Here is a 19,112-nt window from a genome sequence, read left to right on the forward strand (position 1 = left end):
GTTCACAGTAGCCTCTCCTTCTCTCCCCCACCCCTTTCTCTCTCTCATCCACCTCTTCCTCCCTCCCTGTTTCTCTCCCCCAACTCGTGTGTGTGTGTAAAAGAGACAGAAACAGAAGGAGAGTGATAAAGAGAAATATTTTTTAAACACTTTTTTTTTCTTTTTGGCTGCACAGCATGTGGGATCTTAGTTCCCTGACCAGGGATCGAACCCACGCCCCCTGCAGTGGAAGCATGGACTTCAGGGAAGTCCCAAGAAGAAATATTTTTTATTAAACTTTTTATTTCTCAAATACACTTGTAATTTCCTACCAAGGGAATGAATCTGGGAAATTTCTATTAAAGGAAAACTGACAGATTGGTCATATATAAAAACATAATAATAATAACAGGAGATACTAACTTGAAAGATGGAACATATTACTAGGATTTTAAAAAAAACACAAATTGATCAGAGAAATATCTGGGAGTTTAAAAATATTAAGTAGATTATCTAAGGGGAAAAAAGCCCTTTTTTTCTGGTAAGATTGTCTCTTCATTAATGAAAATTCTAGAAAACCACTGACATGCATTTTTATTACTTTTTTAATTGAAATATAGTTGATTTACAATATTATATTAGTCTCAGGTTTACAGAATAATGAATCAGTATTTTTATAAGTTATATTCCCTTTAAAGTTATTACAAAATCATGGCTGTATCTCCCTGTGCTGTACAGTATATCCTTGTTGCTTGTCTATTGTATACATAGTGATTTGTATTTCTTAATCCCATACCCCTTTCATACCCCTCCACCCTTCTCTCTCCCCATTGGTACCCATTAGTTTGTCTTCTATATTTGTGAGTCTGCTTCTGCTTTATTTTTTAGATTCCATGTATAAGTGATAACATGTAGTATCTGTCTTTCTCTGTCTGACTTATTTCACTAAGCACAGTACCCTCTAGGTTCATCCACATTGTTGCAAATGTGCAGAATTTCATTCTTTTTTTGGCTGAGTAATATTCTAGTGTGTGTGTGTGTATTCCTCACATCTTCTTTATCCATTCGTCTGTTAATAGACACTTGGGTTGCTTCCATATTTTGGCTATTGTAAATAATGCTGCTGTAAACATTGGGGTGCACGTAACTTTTCAAATTAGTGCTTTCATTTTCTCCAAATATATACCTAGTAGTGAAATTACTGGATCATATGGCACTTCTTTCTTTAGTTTCTTGAGGAACCTCTAAACTCTTTCCCATAGCGGCTGCACCAATTTACATTCCCACCAACAGTGTACAAGCGTTCCTTTTTCTCCACATCCTTGCCAACATCTGTTATTTGTATGTAGATTTTTGATGTTGGCCATTCTGACAGGTGTAAGGTGATACCCCATTGTGGTTTTGATTTACATTTCTCTGATAATTAGTGATGTCAAGCATCTTTTCATGTGCCTGTTAGCCTCTTTATGTCTCCTTTGGAAAAATGTCTATTCAGGTCTCCGTCCATTTTTTAATCAGGTTGTTGTTTTTTTTGATATTGAGTTGTATAAGGTGTTTATATATTTTGAGTATTAATCCCTTATCTGTAGTTTCATTTGCCAATATTTTCTTCCATTCAGTAGGTTGTCTTTTCACTTTTCTGATGGTTTACTTTGCTGTGAAAAAGCTTTCAAGTTTAATTGGGTCCCATTTGTTTATCTTTGCTTTTATTTCTTTTGCCTTAGGAGACATAGCCAAAAAAATATTTCTACAATTTATGTTAAAGAATGTTCTGCTCATGTTTTCTTCTATGAGTTTTATGGTTTCAGGTCTTACATTTAGGTCTTTAATCCATCTTGAGCTTATTTTTGTATATAGTGTATATAGAGAAAATGTTCTACTCAGTGTTCTTGGATTGAAAGAATTAGTATTGTTAAAATGTCCATACTACCCAAAGCAATCTGCAGATTCAATCTGTATCCCTATAAAAATGCCCATGACTTTTTTCACAGAACTAGAAGAAATAATCAAAAATTTATATGGAACCACAAAAGACCCTGAATAGCCAAAACAATCTTGAGAAAGAAGAACAAAGCTAGAGGTATCACACACCCTGACTTCAGATTATACTACAAAGCTATAGTCATCAAAACAGCATGGTACTAGTACTTAAACAGACATACAGATCAATAGATGGAATAGGGTGCCCAGAAATAAACCCACATGCCTATGGTTAATTAATCTATGAGAAAGGAGGCAAGAACACACAATGGAGAAAAGATAGTCTCTTCAATAAGTTATGCTGGGAAAACTGGACAGCTGCATTTATTTTTACTTTTAAGATCAATTTTAGATTAGAAATTTGTTTTAAATTAAATGCTTGTTGAAATATATAACTTCTCATAGTGTGTTGCTATTTTCAACCCTCTTAGCATGTCTCTGATTTTCATTGCATTTAACCTATCTATAGCAAATTAAATACTATGTGGACATGAAGACAGTGGGAAATAAATTTAGGGTGATGTCCATTTTCCCTCCTAGAAAGAAATGTAATTGATGTAACTACATTAGCAGAAAAAAAACAGACACTTAAATGTTCTTATGCTAACATATCATGTTCTTTATATCATTATGACTGGTGGAATCAATAGTTTATTGCAGGAGAATTTTTTATCCATGTCATTTACAAATGACAATTCATGGCACGTGAAGCAGTGAGATATTTCCTGTCTCCTTCATGTATTAGTGAGCTGATTCTAAAATGAACAATTTCAGTAAGAGATAGACTTTTCCTCAAATTTTATATTACTTTTTTCTTTCTGATGAACAGTCTGCAATATTTGCCAAGTAAATGGAAACTTAAAAATAAACTAGCTGGGGCTTCCCTGGTGGCGCAGTGGTTGAGGAGCTGCCTGCCAATGCAGGGGACACGGGTTCGGGCCCTGGTCTGGGAAGATCCCACATGCCGCAGAGCAACTGGGCCCGTGGGCCACAATTACTGAGCCTGCGCTTCTGGAGCCTGTGCTCCGCAACGGGAGAGGCCGCGATGGTGAGAGGCCTGCGCACCGCGATGAGGAGTGGCCCCCACTTGCTGCAACTAGAGAAAGCCCTGGCACAGAAACGAAGACCCAACACAGCCATAAATTAAAAAAATAAAATAAATAAACCCAAAGTTTAAAAAAAAAAATAAACTAGCTGTCTTTCAGTTTAAATAAATCACTGCTTTATTATATGTCTAATTATGAAGTATATTTATGTGCATCTTTCTGAAAACTGGCATCCACTGATCAGTGGCATTCTAAAGACAGAGAAATGCTCTAGGTTGCTGAAAATATAAAAGATCAAGAAAAATTTTCCCTGAGGGAACGTGTAACAAAAAGGATTATAATATAATTCAGTCAGAGTAAGTGAGAACAAATAACATAGTAGACTGGCTTTTCCTGTTATATGGTAATGACATACACAGAACCACTCCTTTGTGAAGGTCTGGTATCAGTCCTTGACAGAGCTACCTGTAGAAATCATGTCACTAGCTTGAGATATGCTGAATTGGGCTATTCTACACATTTTTAGTGTATTTCTAGGCTGACAGATTTCCAAGAAAATTAATAGCTATAAAGGAATAGTAAGTGGTGAGTTTATTTGCCTATTTGAGAGGCTGAACTGACAAGGTTGTAATGCTGATGCAGAATTCTAATGTCTTGTAAGTCATAATTTTTATCTATTTCTTGACAGTGTATGGATATTTTAAACGCCAGTAAGATGAGTCTCAGAGAAATGTCTATGTACACTTGGAACTAGCAGGAATCGGCAATTCTATACAGTAAATACTAGTAAATACTGGAGTAAATAGCGGTTACCTGCAATCTTGTCACTTGGAAAACTTTAGGAAGTAGGCAACATTTCTAACTGACTGGTATGAAAAACTGCCCAGAGGATTAGCAACAAGGGAAACTTTCATTTTTTGTGGCGGTTAGATGATTCCAGCTACTTAGGTTAAGGGGGCACAATATGAAAAATAGGAATAGATGTGTCAAGTAAAAACACCACAAAGTAATTCAGATATTGTGTTTTTTATGTGTCAAGTATATATTCAAATGCCAAGAAATTTCATTCTTCCTGTTGAACTGTCAAATCTTTCTAGAAAGAAAGCTTCCAAAGACAAAATGTCAAGAAATGATGGTATAATACTAGCGATGGTATTCATCCAGAAAGAACCAAATATGTTGTCAGTACCCTTTAGGTGATTCTATAAGCAAGTCAAAAAATTACTTCCAATGTATTGTCATGAAAATTGGACGGCATAACCTCTCCTTTCATTCTCTATGACTGGCAAATAAATATTTATAGCTCTATAGTGATGTATCATGGATAATAGAAGTTTTTCATTTTAAATAACCTTAGGAATGACCAGATCATCATTTGTGAGCTGGAAGAAAAAGAAAGAGAGATCAAGTGACTCACTCAAGGTCATCACACAGATTTTTAGAGATGGGGGCAGAAAACAGTGGTATTGTTTTTTTCACTTGAAGTTCAGTGCTTCTTTTTGTATTACAGCATGCCAAAGTTAATTTTCCAAATGGAAAAGTGATTTGGGTCATTTAAGAATATAAAACATGTTGAGATTAACACAAAACTATCTACTTATTTAAATTGTTTACAATTCCCAAAACAAGTGAAATGGATAAGTGTGGGAACATACTCAAACAAAATATGTAGCCAAGTACTTGATACAAAGAATCTAGCCTGCTCCAGTGATTTGCAGATAAAAAGCTATCCTTCATTTATATTTTAAAAATTCATGGATAAGTATAGGGGTAGAAATTTGCTTAGGCAAGTGCACTGGTCAACAATGTGCCAATTTAAAACTAGTCATTATTTGGAATCCCTATAGGAAAAAGACTACTGAAAGGTCATGGTTGGGTAGTGTAGACTGTATTTATTTCTGCCTATAATAATTACAGTAGACTAGAGAGTACCAGGCTCTTGAATTCCTCAAAAATTTATGAGATAGTTATAATATTTCTCATTTTTATTGTAAGATTTGTGTACAGGCTTGCTTTTGATTTATTTGGTTACTGAGTGGGTCCATACAATAGTGAGCTAATGTTTTGTTCTTTCTTATCTTCTCTTGACCAATGTAGAATATACTTTAAGAAGAGCATTTGAACTAAGATTGACATCAGACTACAAAAATTTACCATTATTTATAGAAGACCAGAACATAGATAAATTAATAATACAGTTCTTCTCTCAAGAGATTCTGCCTTTCTCTTTGAAGGATTGTCCTCTCAGGGTCAAGGTCATGGACAAAGCAGCCTGGAGAAATTCCTTTGCAGCTGTCTGCTCTGAGCAGGCATGTGGAAAATAAGCAGATGACTTCAATTTGCAATGTCATTACTCACCCCATTCCTGACATTGTCCTAGCATACACACACATACCATGAACAGCACCAGAGCTATATTCCCATATGCCTGATATTTGAACTACAGTATGTCAAAATAGATTTGGAGAAGAAGGTGTTTGCTGATATATGGCATATATTCATTTTAAGTAAAGATGAGTAAGGTCTTCACCTCAGTTTCCCTAAGGTAGCTGGATTCCCTGGTGTCTATTGTTTTTTTGTTTGTTTGTTTTTTGTTTTTGTTTTAATAAACACCATCCAGACTGAATAAGACGATATCATTAAAAATGCGACTTGGCCAACAAACCATATTGATGATGTTGACCATCTGACAATGACAAGTTATTCTACTTTTTAGAAGACTTTTGACAAAATTTGTCTACACATGAGAAAATAAGGCACTGGGAATTTATAAGAATTCTCCACGGAAATATAACAGAGATTTTAGACCTGAGACATCAAGTTTTCTCTAACGTAACTCTGGTTTTAAATCACATAACGCAAGCCATTCTATGGCTGTACTGTTTTCCTTCAGAGTGATATAAAAGATTTTTACGCTATGGAATTGTCTTCATCTCTTGGTTCAAAACAGTGTCCTCTGGATGTCTTCTGTCTAACCTGCAGCAGTTTTTCTGTTAATATAAATTAAAAGTTGTCCATGATGTCATACAACACACTCAAGATAGTGTTTTTATGGAAGTAGTTTCTCAGCTATATATTTATGGAGTTTTAAAGAACTGTTAGGTTTTTTTTTTTTGAATTTTATTATTACTATTTTTTATACAGCAGGTTCTTATTAGTTATCTATTTTATACCTATTAGTGTATACATGTCAATCCCAGTCTCCCAATTTATCCCACCACCACCACCCCATCCCCGCTTTCCCCCCTTGGTGTCCATACGTTTGTTCTCTACATCTGTGTCTCTATTTCTGCCTTGAAAACCGGTTCATCTGTGCCATTTTTCTAGAAGAACTGTTAGGTTTTCTTAAAGGTGAATTTCATTGATGTAACTTTTACAATAAACAGAACTCACTTTGAGCATACAGTTTTAAGAGCTTCGACAAATATATAAAGTCATATAACCACCACTGCAATTAAGACATAAATTATTGTTTGTTTCATGATTATTTGTAACAGGGAAATATATTTAGCGCTAAGCATTAGGGTATATATTCATATCTTAGGGTGTTAAAAAAACATCAGGCAAAAAGATCAGGATTTCTTCATCTGGGGCCCTTGGACCCAGAGCTATATCCATGGAGGTAATTAAGAATGTCTGAAGATTTCCTGAAATTATATGCAAAATATTATATGTATGTACACATGTGTATTTTTCAGGCAAAAGTGTTCATAGCTTCTTTCAGAATCTCAATGATGACTCTAAACTTCCAAAATTTAAAACTCACTGTAATTAGCTTAAAGCCATCATAAAAAGAAAGAAATTTCCAACTCCTTACATTTCTCCTTTTTGTTCTGGCTTATGACAATATCTCTCTCCTTAGAATTTATTCTTAATACTACTCGTACGATAATTATTTACATATCCATGAACACATATTAAGTTTCTATAATATGAAAAACACAGTGCTCTAAGATCTGAAAAATAAAAAGATAAATAGCAAATAGCCCCATCTCTAAAACCCTCACAGCCTAGTAAACCTTATAGTATCTCTTTTATTATAGTATGCCAAATTTATTAATTAGGGGATTATGCATGAATGTTGCAGTTTCAACAGTATTGAAAGCTAGTTGAAGTCAAGGGCCAAACCAGACATAGATGATTGTTTCATAACTGGTTATAACAGGGAAATCTATTTAGCTCTAAGGACTAGGGTATATATTCATATCTCTCTGAAGATTCCTCCATGTCTAGAGTACTACATTGCATAGTGATTGCTGAATTAAAATAAGTATAGATTGGGACTTCCCTGGTGGCGCAGTGGTTAAGAATCTGCCTGCTAATACAGGGGACATGGGTTCAAGCCCTGGTCCAGGAAGATCCCACATGCATAGCAACGAAGACCCAACTCAGCCAAAAATAAATAAATAAATTTACAAAACTAAAATAAGTGTAGATTGATTTCTGACCCTTGCTATTTGGTGTTAAGAGTGGATCAATTTTTTGAGGTATGAAATAAGTATGATTTGGTAACAAGAGTTGCATTACTTCAGAGGGGAATGGGATCTTTAATCTTGTGATGCTTACACAGTAATCTGCAAATTTCCAACAAATGAACAGAAAGAGTGTGGGAAACCTAAGGAAGAATGGCCTTCTACCCAAGAAATTTTGTCTGTGGCCTACATTCTTTTAACTGGTCTTCCTCAAAAGTAAGCCAGTTTTAAAAGACCTTGTGTAGTCTTAACCAATGATCTTGCAAAAAGAAAGAAGCAGTTGTATATTTAAAATGATGTACTTTCTTTTTTTAAATTTATTTTATTCAAGTATAGTTGATTTACAATGTTGATTTCTCCTGTACAGCTAAGTGACTCAGTTATACATATATATACATTCCTTTTTATATTCTTTTCCATTATGGTTTATCACAGGATATTTAATATAGTTCCCTGTGCTATGCAACACAGCCTTGTTGTTTATCCATCTGCTGGTTTGCATCTGCTACCCCCAAACTCCCAATCCATCCCTCCCCCACATCCCCCCCACCCTGGGCAACCACAAGTCCGTGCTCTATATCTGTGAGTCTGTTTCTATTTCATAGATAAATTCATTTGTGTCATATGTTAGATTCCACATATAAGTGATATCATATGGTATTTGTCTTTCTCTTTCTGACTTACTTCACTTAGTATGATAATCTCTAAGTCCATCCATGTTGCTGCAAACGGCATTATTTCATTCTTTTTCATGCTGAGTAGTATTCCATTGTATATATGTACCACATCTTCTTTATCCATTGATCTGTTAGTGGACATTTAGGTTGTTTCCACTATTCACTACTGTGAATAGTGCTGTTATAAACATAGGGGTGCATGTATCTTTTTGAATTATAGTTTTGTCCGGATATATGTCCAGAAGTGGGATTGCTGGATAATATGGTAACTCTATTTTTAGTTTTTTGAGGAATCTCCATACTGGTTTCCATAGTGGCTACAGCAATTTACATTCCCACCAACACTGTAGAAGGGTTCCCTTTTCTCCACACCCTCTCCAGCATTTGTTATAAAATGGTGTTCTTTCTTTCTCATCTTCCTTAGAAGTTTGAGCATTGAATTCACAGAGATAAACATACACACACACACACACACACACACACACACACACGTCTGTAGAAAAAGACCTTGTTTTGTCTTCAACTTCTATGTAACTTGTTCTGTACTAGTGGAGTCATTTGGCCTCAACAGAGACTCAGATCTGCTTTGTAGTCTAAGTCCAATCATGGCTTTAATTGAAAGAAGTTTAAAACTCAATTTCCAAAATATTGGAGTAAACATACATTACACATAGCTTTAAATTCCTAAGAATTACATCACTTAGTACAAGACATTAATGGAGTAGGGGTAGTGGGAGCCTAAGAAAAACTTTTTATTCAGAAAAGAAATCAAGGAAAGGCACACAGCAGTCACTGGTCAATAGCAACAATAAGTTAATATGCATATGTTTGTGTGTGTGTGTTGCGTACACACACCACAGGACCTTCAACTGCTATTTAACCTGAAGCATCACATCCAGTTTATTCAACTCATGTTCAATTCATAGATGTGATCCCAGAAATTGGTCTGATTCTAGACATTGAAATTGGCACAGGTCCTAATACAGGCCAGGCCATGGTGTCAGGACATGTTATAAACAACAAAAACCTTAGTCTAACCCAGAGAAGTGATTTGGTAGTTGGTGGATGATAGTGTAATTTTTTACAGTATTACTACTACTTATTACATTTTAACCCATTAAAGAACATTTTATCACAGAGTAAAAATTCATTATATAGCCCATTCTTATCTACCCATTTATAATGCCTTGTATAATTATTTTCTAAAACTTCTGCAATGATCAGATTATGTGTATTTCTGATAGCATTTTTATTGACTTCCAGAAAGTATGTTCTTACATCCAACTCATGTTTGGAACAAGGAATCTTAAAATAATACCAAAACATGAGCCAAAATTGTGTTCTTATTTCAAATACCACTCAAATTGATTGATGACAGCTATACTAAAGCTCCTTACTGTTAATTGATTATCTTGTATCTGATTTTGAGTTGTACAGAAATATTGCAAAATTTTTCAGAAATATTATTTTGATTCCTTATATTTAGAACAAATAATGCTTGGGAGCCTTTCACATAATTTGTACAAAATTTAAAACTGAAATTTGTATTCAAAGACATGGATATATTTAAGTAGTGAAAAGAGTTGCCCTTTTCCCAAAAATTAAAAATAAGAATTGATATTCCCCTACTTAGACAATAATATTACCCTAATAAATGTGTAGTCTTTATCACCTCTATCTTACTTTAATTTGAACTTCAGTGACTTAATGGAAATTAGTACAAAAACGTTTTTGAAATTCATATCTATGTTAGAGTTATTATAATTCAAAATACATATTTACTTTTAGTGTTTAAAAAGAAAAAAACATGAATGCTCAAAATAGAACCAGTCTCCTAACTGGGCTTACTTACTCTCTATGTATTATGATTTATTTCATCTAGAATTCCTTCTGATTCTCTGGTCAACCGTGTTTACAGTGTTATTTCATCTTCATATACTGAGTAATAAAAGTTGAAAGTGGCTTAATTAGATTGAACTCTGAATAGACAGGATTCTCAGTATTATATAACTTGCTTAGTAATCATCTTGAGTCATGTCTACACTGTAAAATCAATTCTGGTACCATTCTAATGTTTCAGATAACCAAATTGGGTAACCTCAGCAAAATTATATTACCTTTGTGGGTACAGAGTGAATGCTGGCATAGATGACAAAGTTTGTAGGGAATTAATCAAAATCCTATAATAAATAAAAATGGAATTTGAATATTAATTACATTAACACGAAATATAGTAAGCATCTATGTAGAAAAAAATCTATTGTGCAATTTGAGTTTTCCATTGATTTATTCCTTTATTTTCAAAAAGTAGTAAACATACTAAGTCTCCACTATGTTCCAAGCATTCTTCTAAGCCCTAGAATATTAATATTGAAAAAAAATGAATGACTCTGTTTTGAAGTTCAAGTTATGTAGGTAATAGGTAGTAAACAAATAAGCAGAAATATAATATCAAATTGTGCTAAGTACTATGAAATAAGTTAAAATTAATGTTACTGAAATTTAACTGAGATATGAAGGACAGGAAACAGTTATCCAAGGAAATAGTAAGGTTATGGACATTTCAGAAAGTGGGAATACATGAGGGTAAAATGATTTGTGGAAGAAAACAGTTTGGTGATATCAAGAAAACTTAAAAAATTGGCATCACTGGCTGAGGTGAAAGAAGGCATGGGGTGAAATGAAGGTGCAGAGACACACAGATGTTAGACAATATTAGGGTTCTATAGATCATTGTAATAATCTGCAATCCTACTCTAAGTGCAATAGGTGATTATTAAAGGTTTTCATTATTTCTTTCTTTTTTTTTTTTTTTATTTCTTTTTAAGAATACAAATTACATGACGACTTCTGTATTTTAAACATCATTGTGACAATTGAAGAATTGAAGGGATGATAACTGGATCAGAAGAGAGGAAGCCAATTAAAAAGTAGGAGGTTGTTCTTGACTACAATAGACAGAGATATCGCGGCATAGGCTAGCGTGGTGAAATGAAGCAAGATAGCAGTAGACATATCGCGATGTATTTTTCAGGTAACGTTGATGACACTTTGTAATGCATTTCATAAGGGTAGGCAAATGAAGGTACAAAGGAAATTCCAAGACATCTGAGTTGAGCAACAGAGTCAATGTCACTTACTAAAATGTGAAAAATGGTGGTGAGGTGGTTATGATGCAGTGGTTGAGCAGGTCATATTAATTTTGTGATGCACATGACACACTTATATGAGGAGGTGTGTAAAATAGTAGTCTGGAATTCAAGGAAGACATTGAGATTCCACAACATAGAAATATTAATTAAAGCTATGTGATTGAAAAAAGTAATCTGGATAAAAATTGTAGAGAGAGGAAAAAAAGGACCTTAGGGCTAAACCCTAAAAAATTGTGACATGAGAGTGCTACTGAGGGGAGAACCTGGTAATGAAGTCTCCAAATAAGCACCAATAATGATACAAGGGAAGCCAGGAAAGCATGGTATCATGAAAGCAAGGAAATGTATTTTAAAGGACTTTTAAAAACTATGTTCAATGCTACAAAGTGATCTAGGAATATAATAAGGCTGAAAGATTTGCATTGTATTTAGACGATATGGAAGTTCTTGGTGATCTTCACAGAATGTTTCCTGAAAGGCAGTGTGATTAGAAGCTAGAGAGTTGTGGACAGAAAAATGCATTGAGATTGGGAACATATACATTCATCATTGTAGAAAAGTGGGAAAGTAAATTTAATTGAGAAACAACATGCTGGAAAAATTATTGCTTTGAGGTTATGGATCATGAATTCACAGGGATACCAATCTACATGGTTATATAATTTTCTTTAGAAGTCAGTTGTATCCCAGACAGGCTGATGTTTCCCAGGTTGGAGCAACAAAAGTAAAAAGGTCAAACTTAAAGTATTGTATGGAAATAATTACATTGATAAATTAGGGCATTTAACCTGAATAAGGAGAGAAGTGTCGAAAGGAGGTGACAAATTGATTAAAAGAATATGAAAATGTCAATGGATGAGTCCTCATAAGCTTTAAGAACCATTTTAGTGAAATATTGTAGCAAACAAACTTAGAGAGCTTTCAGCAGAGAGTGGAATGTTTGAATTAATTATTGCAGATGTAGTGGAGTGTCTGGTAATGATAAGGTATGGTTGAAGAAATGGGTGAATTAGAAGATGTAAAGTAAGCCATCATTGGACAAAAGAAGTCAAATAATAGAAGGGCAAAAATGATAGACTTTCATGATAGTTTTTGAAATTACCTAGAATGATGGCACAAGTAAGTGTGGACAGGGAACATGAACAAGGAGTCAAAGCCTTCACTTGTGTAAGTTGGATGAACAAAAGATTGGTATGTGAGATTAATGAGGAGAAGAGAGGGTGATGTAGCATTATGGTGTGAGCTCAAGGGAGCAGGGAGATTTAAGAAAATGAACATAATGAGTTCTTTATTCCTTTTTGGTTATCAAGTCATAATATAATTTATTATAATTATAAGATCATAGATTAATATTTAAAACTGTTTAATTTGTTTAAATATACTCTATATCTAAGGATTTTTACTTCTATAGTAAAATATAAGGGTTCCTCATTTTCATGCATAGTATTTTAATTACTTTTAAATGTTTTTACTTTAAACAGGGCTTTGTTAGTTCTGGGAATCTAGAAAATGAAAAAAACAAGTCAAAGTTAAAGTAAAAATGTCTTCAAAGTACATATTTCAAAGTGCAAAGTGACTATAGTTATTCCATCAATATTTTACTTTGCAATAAGAACACATTCTGACTACTGCATTTAATTCTTCTTACTGTATTTATAGGAAGGACACCACTAAGATTGAAAAGGTCAAGCAAAATGACAGTAAATAATTCAGAAATGAGATGTCAAGATTGAAGCTATAAAGCAGGGATTAACCTATAAGCAATTCAAGTACGTTTATATAGAGACACACACACATAGGCACATACAAAAGTTAGTTTAAAAAGTATTTGAAAATAATTTCGTTGACAAGGTCAACAAAAGCAGCAAGTTATGTGAGTTGAATAGTGAATTTTTGTAAAATAGGGAAAGTGAAAGTAAACTCTAAGACTAGAAAGTAATTTTATGTTTTAGAAATAAAACATACTATATGCACTACTATTGAACTATACTTATACGTAGGAGAAATACATACTTACATCATTGATATAAATTAAGACACAAATCATACAGTTAAGCTGTTCATTATTCTGTATTTATGATAATAATTCTTATGAATGATAGACTATGTTGCAGTTTGGGCTTAAAAAAAAGGCTATTCCACATTGTAAAGACATTTGTTAGAATATTGACAAATATTTTATAATACCATTTGAATCTATGATTTAGAGAAAGAGCTGAAAAGGAAATCAAAGTAATATATTTTCAAGGGACTCATTGAATCATAATAATTTATTGAATATTTTCTAAGTACTAAGTATTGTGCTAACAATTTATCTCCTTTAATCTTCATCCTATCAGGTTAGTGCTATTATCATCCCCCTTTGACGCATGAAAAAACTGAGGCATACATAAATTAAGTTTAAAGTTACATATTATTAAATGTTGGACTTGAGTTTCCAACCACTTTACTAAGCTTTATACCGTATCTTGATTTTTATGAAACAGTGAGAATGAATATAATTGAACCTCCCACCTAAAACATGAACCCACTAGACTAGAAAGTACTTATAATGAAACATGTTGTACTATTGTGCTCTTTCAAATCTATGACAGAAATCATCCATCAATAACAACAAAAGTTTAAAGTACTGGTAAAATTACTAGGTTCAGACCCAGAATGCACCTCAACAGAGAGCTTAAAAACTACCATCAACAGATGGAAGTTAACCCTTGAGATAAAAGCTGTGAGCTCCACAAGGATAACTCCAAGCTTTCTATCTCCAGGGTCAAACACAATTCTTAGCACATTTTTACTATTTATTGGTGTATCTAATGTCAAAAATTTGTGACCATATTATAGACATATAACTAATATTCACAGGTAATCACCATGAATACAGTAAGCCTCCTACATACAAACCTTCAAGTTTCAGACTTTCAAAGATGTGAACATGTGCTTGCATGTCCAGTCATGTAAGTTAGTTCACATGTCTGGTGTACATTGTCACATGCATGCATCCTCTACAAGTGGTTGTGCTTTTGTGTACTTTACTGTACAGTACTGTATGAAGTACAGTAGTACACTATCTTTATTTCTTGCCTGTTCACTTGATGCCAGCCCCTGAATGCCAGCTGTTGTACTGTCTACTGTATTTTTCAAGGTACTGTATTGTAAGATTAAAAATGTTTTTTTTATTTTTTGTGTTTGTTTTTTATGTATTATTTGTGTGAAAAGTATTATAGAACTATTACAGTACTGCACTATATAGCCGATTGTGTTAGTTGGGTACCCAGGATAACTTTGTTGGACTTACAAACAAATTGGACTTACGAACGTGCTTTCAGAATGGAACTCATTCGTATGTAGGGGACTTACTGTATTTATCTAAAGAATCTATGTGATAATACTTCTGCAGTAGGTAAGGCATTGCAACTGAAAACTCAGATGAGCAAGATTTATTGCATTTATTTTTCCCCAAATCAACCTAAATTTGATTTTGAACAGGAATTTTGTTGTGTTGGAAAGAAATTTATTTAATCTTAAATATAATCAGCCACTAAGATCAGGAACAAGACAAGCATGTCCCTACTCACCACGCCTTTTCAATATTATCCTAGAAGTCCTAGCTAATGCAATAAAACAAGAAAAAGAAATAAAAGATATACAGATTGGGAAGGAAGAAATAAAACTGTCTTTATTCACAAATGGCATCATTGTCTATATAGAAAATCTGAAACAATCAACAAAAAATTCTAGAACTAATACTAATAAGCAATTACAGCATGGTTGCAGGATTAGAAAAAAATCAATCACAATCCTAAATAAGAAAGGGGAATTTGAAATTAAAAACACAATAGAATTTACATTAGCACCCCAAAAATAAAATGCTTAGTTATAAGTCTAACAAAATATGTGCAAGATCTGCATGAGGAAAACTATAAAACTCTAATGAAAAAAATCAAAGAACTATAACACATGGAAAAATATTCCAGGTTCATGGATAAGAAGGCTCAATATGGTCAAGGGATCAGTTCTTCGCAAGTTGAACTATAGATTCAATGCAATCCCAATCAAAATCTCAACAAGTTATTTTATGGATTTTGGCATCATTCCAAAATTTGTATGGAGTGGCAAAAGATGCAGCATAACCAAAACAATACTGAAGAAGTACAAAGTTGGAGGACTGATGCTACCTGACTTCATGACTTACAGTAAAACTACAGTGTCAAGACAGTGACAAAAGAAGAAACAAATAGATCAGTAGAACAGAATAGAATAGACCCACATAAATATAGTCAAATGATCTTTGACAAAGCAGCAAAGGCAATACAGTGATGCAAAGACAGTCTTTTCAAGAAATGATGCTGGACATATAAACATCCACATGCAAAAAAAAAAAAGTCTAAACACAGACCTTACACCCTTCACAAAACTTAACTCAAAATGAATCGGAGACCAAAATTTAAAAAGGCAAAACTATAAAAGACCTAGAAGATAACATAGGAGAAAATCTAGATGATCTTGGGCTTGATTTTTTTGATACAACTCCGAAGACATGATTCATGAAAGAAAGAATTGATAAGCTGAACTTCATTAATTAAAAACTTCTGCTTTGTAAAAGACAGTACCAAGAGAATAAAAAGACAAGCCACAGAGTAGAGGAAAATATTTGCAAAAGATATATCTGATAAAAGACTGCTATCCAAAACATACAAAGGACTCTTAAAAACTCAACAATAAAAAAAAAACAATTAAAAAATTGGCCATGACATGAGGAATCTTTGTACCTTCTGCTCAATATTACTGTAAACCTAAAACTGCTCTGAAAAATAGTTTATTTTTAGAAGTGGGCAAAGGACATGAATAGATATTTCTCCAAAGAAGATATACGAATGGCCAATAAGCACATGAAAAGATGCTGAGCATCATTAAACAGTATGGTGAAAAAGGGAGGGGAACAAGATTGTGGAGTAGGAAAATCCTGAGCTTGCCTCCTCTCACAGACACACAAAAACTACAACTACATATAGAGCAACTATGTCTGAGAACAATCTGAACACTAGCAGAAAAGATTTTCCCTAACTAAGGACAAAAACAACAAGACACACTGAGACAAAGCAGGAAGAGCAGAGATGGAATATGACTGGGACCCACACCCCTAGTGCAACAGCACACAGGTGGGAGGAATATGATCATCATGGAGGTCCTCCCTGAGGAGCAAGAGGTTCAAGCCTCACATTAGGCTTCCCAGCTTGAGGGACCCGCAGTGAGAAGATGAGCCCCCATAACAGCTGGCTTTGAAAATCAATGGGGCTTACTCTGGGAGAGCCAGAGGTCTGTAAGAAATTGAGACTCTGTGCTATAAGGGCATGCACAAAAACTCACTTGCTCCAAGTCTCAGTGCAGAGGCAGCAGCCTAAGTCATACATGAAGGAGATTCATTGACTAATTTTAGGGTGTGTGCCTGAAGGGCAGGGATCTGCTGGAATGTTATTCAGGTTTGGAGGCACTGGCTTGTGTCAATTTTTAAATTTTTGCTCACCTTCTACCTACCTGGCCCAATGCTGGCAGGTGCATTTGTGACTCTCCCCATCTACCTTATTAGCACTGTTCCCCCACCCCAGGTTAAATGTCAACCCACTCCAACTGGTGCTTCTACAAAGAACCCCCAACTCTGGGGGCTTGCTTGGCACACCAGAGCTCCCACAGCAGTTGCAGCCAGACCTTATAGCCATCCGTGCCAGGGGCCAGCCCCTCACATTAGTGCACCCACAGCAATCATGGCCCAGCCAGAATGGGAGGGCACATGCAGCTCACACAGAAAACACACCTGGAGCACCTGGCTTTTGCAACCAGGGAGCACTGCCCTTCTGGGCCCCCAGGACACCTTTCTAGATAAAGCCACTCCTTCAAGACTGGGAGATGTAGCTGATCAGCTAATACATAGAAACAAACATAGAGAGTTAAGCAAAATGAGAAGACAATAGAATATGTTCCAATCAAGAGAACAAGACAAAACCTCAGGAAAAGAACTAAGCAAAATGGAGTTAAATAATCTAACAAAGATTTCCAAATAATGGTCATAAAAATGCTAACCAAACTCAGGAGAAGAATGGAGGAACACAGAACTCCAACAAAGTGATAGAAAATATTAAAAAAAGAACCAATCAGAGCTGAAGGATACATTAACTGAAATGACAAATATACTAGAGGGAACCTATGGCAGATTAAAAGCTACAGAAGAATGGTTCAATGGTCTGGAACACAGGGTAGTGGAAATCACCCAGTTGGAACAGCAAACATTTTTTTAAAAAAGGATAGTTTAAGGGACTTCTGAGAAAACGTCAAGCATACTAACATCTGCATTTTATGAATCCCAGGAGGAGAGAGAGGGGGAAAGGGACAGAAGACATATTTGAAATAATGGCAGAAAACTTCCTTAAGCAGGCACAGTAAACAGATATCTAAGTTCAGGAAGTACAAAAGAAGATAAATCCCAAAAGACCCAGACCAAGACATTATAATTAAAGTATCAAAAATTACAGATAAAGAGAGAATGTTGCACACATAAAGAGTAAAACCCCTAGTTACATAAAGGGGAGCCCCCATATGAGTATCAGCTGACTTTTCAGCAGAAATTTTATAAGCCAGAAAGGAGTGGCACAACATACTGAAAGTGCAGAGAGAAAAAACTTACAACCAAGAATACCCTGGCAAAGATAGAATTCAGAACTGAAGGAGACAGAGTTTCTCAGACAATCAGCTTCTACAGGAGTTAATCACCACCAAATCAACCTTACCAGAAATGGTAAAGGGACTTTTTTAAACAGAAAAGAAAAGGCTATAACTAGAAATACAAAAATTATGAAAGAAAAATTCTCACTGAAATGACAAACATAAAGTGAGGTAGAGGATCAACCACCTACAAGGTGATATGAAGTCTAAAAGACAAAAGCAATAAAATCATCTATATATACAATACTTAGTTAAGAGACACACAAAATTAAAAGACATAAAATATAACAACAAAAACATAAAATGCCGGGGGAGGGGGTCGGGGGAGGATAAAAATGTAGTGCTTTTATACTGCACTCAAACTTAAGTGACCATCAACTTAAAACAGACTGCTATATACAGTCCTATGTATACAAGTTTTTATAGCAGAACCTCATAGTAAACACAAACCAAAAACCTATAATAGATGCACAAAAAATAAAGATAAAGGAATACAAACGTAACACTAAAAAGTCATTTAATAACGAGGGAAGAGAACAAAAGAAAAAGAAACAGAAGGAAAAAAAACCAACCAAAATTCAACAAAATGGCAATAAGTACATACCTATCAATAATCACTTAAATGTAGATGGATTAAAAATCAATCAAAAGATATAAGGTGACTGAATGGGTAATATAAGTACTGCCTACATCAGAGTCACTTCAGATTTAAAGACACACACAGACTGAAGGTGATGGGATGGAAAAAGATATTCCATGCAAATAGAAATAAGGTATCTGGAATAGCAATATTAATAACAGACAAAATTGACTTTAAAACAGAGTGTAACAAAATTTTTGAAAGCCATTACATAATGATAATGAGATCAACCCAACAAGGAGATACAACACTAGTAAATATATGTGCACCCAAATATTAACTAACATAAAGGGAGAAATTGACAGTAACACAATAATACTAGGGGACTTTAACACTGCACTCAGGTCAGTGGATAGATCATCAACAGAAAATCAGTAAGAAAACAGTGGCCTTAAAGGACACATTAGTTCAGGTTGACTTAATAGACACATACGGAACATTCCATCCCA

Source organism: Balaenoptera physalus (assembly GCF_965194825.1).
Source record: "Balaenoptera physalus genome assembly, chromosome: 4".
In the NCBI taxonomy this organism is placed as follows: domain Eukaryota; kingdom Metazoa; phylum Chordata; class Mammalia; order Artiodactyla; family Balaenopteridae; genus Balaenoptera; species Balaenoptera physalus.